The sequence below is a fragment of the Arachis duranensis genome, chromosome 10 (assembly GCF_000817695.3).
Source record: "Arachis duranensis cultivar V14167 chromosome 10, aradu.V14167.gnm2.J7QH, whole genome shotgun sequence".
In the NCBI taxonomy this organism is placed as follows: Eukaryota; Viridiplantae; Streptophyta; class Magnoliopsida; order Fabales; family Fabaceae; genus Arachis; species Arachis duranensis.
The window spans coordinates 56,000,460-56,005,175 of record NC_029781.3 but is presented as its reverse complement, the minus strand read 5'-3'; positions in this window follow the sequence as shown (position 1 = coordinate 56,005,175).

The following is a 4,716-nucleotide window of genomic DNA, read 5'->3' as shown; positions in this document are numbered from 1 at the left end:
GCTTATGTAAATTAATGGTGGGAATTTCAGATAAGCATATGGAGATACGGTGCCCTTTCTTTTTCTACTTTCCTACTTCTTCCTTCAATCCTTCTTACTCCTTTCCATGGCAAGCTGTATGTAGGGCATCACCGTTGTCAATGGCTACATCCCATCCTCTCAGTGAAAAAGGTCCAAATGCTCTGTCCCAGCACGGCTAATCATCTGTCGGTTCTCAATCAGGTTGGAATAGAATCCCTTGATTCTTTTGCGTCTGTCACTAATGCCCAGCCTTCAGGAGTTTGAAGCTCGTCACAGTCATTCAATCCTGGAATCCTACTCAGAATACCACAGACAAGGTTAGACTTTCCGGATTCCCATGAATGCCGCCATCAATTCTAGCTTATACCACAAAGATTCTGATTAAAGAATCTAAGAGATATGCGCCCGGCCTAAGGTAGAACGGAAGTGGTTGTCAATCACGCGCGTTCATGGGTGAGAATGATGATGAGTGTCACGGATCATCACATCCATCAAGTTGAAGTGCGACGAATATCTTAGAATAGGAATAAAGAGAATTGAATAGAAACAGTAGTAATTGCATTAAAACTTGAGGTACAGCAGAGCTCCACACCCTTAATCTATGGTGTGTAGAAACTTCACCGTTGAAAATACGTAAGTGAAAGGTTCAGGCATGGCCGAATGGCCAGCCCCCAAAACGTGATCAATAGTCTCCTAAGATGAAGATCAAAACAAAACTGAGACCAAAGATGTCTAATACAATAGTAAATTATCCTATTTATACTAGACTAGCTACTAGGGTTTACATGAGTAAGTAATTGATGCATAAATCCAATTCCGGGACCCACTTGGTGTATGTTTGGACTGAGCTTGATCTATCCACGAGCTGAGACTTCTTTTGGAGTTGAACGCCAAGTTGTAACGTGTTTTGGGCATTCAACTCCAGGTCGTGACGTGTTTCTGGCGTTTTACTCCAGACAGCAACATGGAACTGGCGTTGAGCGCCAGTTTACGTCGTCAATTTCCCAATAAAGTATGAACTATTATATATTTCTGGAAAGCTCTGGATGTCTACTTTCCAACGCCGTTGAGAGCGCGCTATTTGGAGTTCTGTAGCTCCAGAAAATCCATTTCGAGTGCAGGGAGGTCAGATTCCAACAGCATCAGCAGTCCTTTGTCAGCCTCCTATCAGAGTTTTGCTCAAGTCCCTCAATTTCAGCCAGAAATTACCTGAAATCACAAAAAAACACAAAAACTCATAGTAAAGTCCAGAAATGTGAATTTAACATAAAAACTAATGAAAACATCCCTAAAAATAGTTTGAACTTACTAAAAACTACCTAAAAACAATGCCAAAAAGCGTATAAATTATTCGCTCATCAACAACCCTCAATGTAAGAACCGGAGTGAACGCTTTAATAAAATATTAATTTTTAATTGCCCAAAATCGGTTCAAAAATATAAAAATGTTCTTTTTAAAATATAAAAGTGAAATTTGAATTTAATGATTTTTTTGAGTTGGAAAATGTATCTTTTGCAGAAATTTTTTATAAAAGTACATACCGGCTCTGGTCTATTCAGTACTGCGTGTTTTGGAAAATGTGATTTTGAAAATTTAATTTATTATTTTGAAAGAACAAAAATAATTTAGAATTAACAACTGGACACTAATTTTAAAGGTTTTGACATAAAGTGGGTCAAACGGACCAAAAACACTTAACGGGTTGGACCGGACCCAAGTTGGGCCCAAGTCCAACATATAAATACCCTAACTAATGAGCTTTCAGCTCATTTTCATCAGAGAGAGAGAGAGAGAGAAAGAGAGAGAGAGAGAGAAGAGAGAAGAAAATGGGTGTCACTATTCATTGTCACTTCCGGGAGCTATAACTTGAGCTACGAAACTCTGATTGACGAGCCGTTTGCGACTACGCGAAGCTCTTGTCAAGCTCTTCATTTCTAGCTAAGTTTTGTGGGTAAGAAATCGAAACTGAAGCTCCAGTTTCCAGACCTAATAATTCTAAATTTTTTTGTTTGGTTTTTTGAGTAAAATCTGTGATTTTGTTTGTTTAGGTGATCTCTAGTAGCAGGTAATTATTGGGTTTTACCCCTAATATCATTGGATAAGGTATGGTTTCACTAAACCCTTGTGTTTAGTTGTTTTTGTGATCCCTGGGTTTGATATTTGTATGTTACGTGATGTTAGATTGGGTTTTAGTATTTGTTAAAATTGGTTTGAGGCTTTGGATTGAGCTTGGTGGCTTTGTTTTGTTGTTTGGTGTATTTTAGAAATCAGCTAAGGTATGGTTTTGGTTTCCTTTATGTAATATGTAATGTTTCTGGACACTTAGGTTAGTTGACCTTAAGATAGGATTGAATTAAATGTATATGTTAATTGAATGTGAATTGTGATTTAGTGATTGATATAATATTGTATGGAGTGGATATGGTTGAGGATTGATATTATATGTTGATGGTTGTTGATGTTGAGATTTATTATGGTTGTTGAGAGTTGTTGGTATTGTTGATGATTAATGGGAATGTTATTGATGACTAAGGAGAATTATGAGTGTTTCTGATGATTTTGGATGTTGATGAATAAGGATTTTGATGGTATAGAATGGTATAATTGGGATATTATTGATAGTTGAGTTGAGAGACGATTGATAGAACTTTTTATTGTGGTCTTGGTATTGTTAGGTTGTGAATTGTTGGTTTTGAACTGAGATTTTTGGTAAAATTGAGTTTTAAACATTTTTGGTAAAAATGGAGTTTTGACGAACTTGGGTGGATCATATCTTGAGCTACAATTTTTGAAATTGAATGAATTTTGTATCAAATTAAAGATAATTCAAAAAGCTTTAAAACAGTATATATTTCGTGGAAATCAAAATTTCGTAGAAAAAGATATGATCGTTAGAAGTTTGAGTCAGAAATCCGATTTCTTTGATGTTTCCGAAATTGAGTTCTGGTTTGTGTGCGCACACACACTGCTGTGCGCGTGCTCTGAGCAATGGCTATGGTTTGACTTGTGCGTACGCACACCCTGTGAATTTTTGAAAACATGCGTACGTACATTCTGGTGCGCTCGCATACACAGGGATATGCCTACAAATTAGCGACGAATTTTTGCGGGAAATATTTTCTGTCACTAATCTGTCACTAATTTGTGAGGAATTAGTGACGCACTAATGACATAATTAATGAGCAGTCACAAAATATTCGAACATAAGAAAATCGACTGATTAGCGAGAGATTCACGAGAAAGTTTGTTTCTCGCAAATTGACTTTTGTAGCTAAAAAATGAGCGAAGAAAATTTCCTCGCTAATTTGTCACAAATTAATTAGCGAGTGACAATGTTCTAGTAAATCAGTCACTTAGGGGTTCAATCGAATAAAATTATTGTAGCGAGGGATATTATTGACACTGTTTCATCGCAAGTGTTTGATATACAATTAGCGAGAAACAATTCACACACTAGTTCGTTGCTAAATAAACTTTGTGCGAAAAGGCTAATTAGTGAGGAACAATATTACTACCTAATCCGTCATAAAGACTTGAAATGCATTTTGCGATGGGCAATTTCCAAGCTAATTTGTCATCAAAGTTTTTATTTTTAGCGAGCAACTAGTTTCTCGCTAATTTGTCGCATAATATTGCAAAATTCAAATCAGGGTAGCGATAGAAGACAGTCGTCGCTAACTCTTCGCAATGGATAAATCATTCAGCTAGGGAAGTGTTCCTTGCTAATTAGTCGCTAAAGTGGAAATATGGATATTGAGCGCCTAGAACTTAAGTAGTAAGAAATTTGCGACCGTTTAACAACTGACACACTTCGTTCACTGATTTCAAGTCACTGATTAGCAAGCGAAATATATTTTTCGTTAAGTTGTCGCAAGGTTAATTTAGCAAGCGATTTGGCAACTGCAATCTTGTCGCAAAGTAAAAGCTATATCATACCTATTTTGTAGTAAATTACTCGCTAATCTCGCTGGAAATCCGTCGCAGAGTTATAACAAACCCAAAGCTAATCGAGAAAATGTTAGAAGTAACTGATTGTAATTGAGTCAATAATCAAAAGCTTATTTAGTGAGGAATTAGTGACTGTTCAACAACTGATAGACTTTCCTCACTTATTTCATGTTGCTACTAATTTGTGAGGAAAAACGTTAGTCCTTATTCTGTCCTTATTCTAACCTCTATATAAATCCATAGAAAATTCATGAAAAGTTTGAAGCAATTTTGCCAAGCACGATAATATAATTTGTCACAACTTTGTCACTTATCTAAAGCTATTTTAAACGAGAGAATAATTAAAGTCCCAAAGTCGTGTGTATTTGACTTTAAAATCAAACTCGTAAAAATGCAAGCCTAAACGACTTAGCTCGATTAACCAAAAAAAAAATAGCAAATTAAGTTGGCTGACTCCTAGGCCAAATAGATGCCTTTTTTTAAAAAAAAATATACTAGTACATTTATTTTTGTGAATCCGACCTGAAATCCGACTTCATATATACCCTTACCTTTTTTATTTATTTTTTTATTGTCTTTCTTCACTCGACAAGTCAATAATTAATTTGTTACAGATCAAAATTCTGTTTAATAGTTTGTCACTAGTCAATGAATTATTGCATACATGAGATGAAATTTGAATACCGAATACTTACTTATAAGAAATCATAGTTTACCTTATTCTTTGCCATTTTCACCCTCCTTTT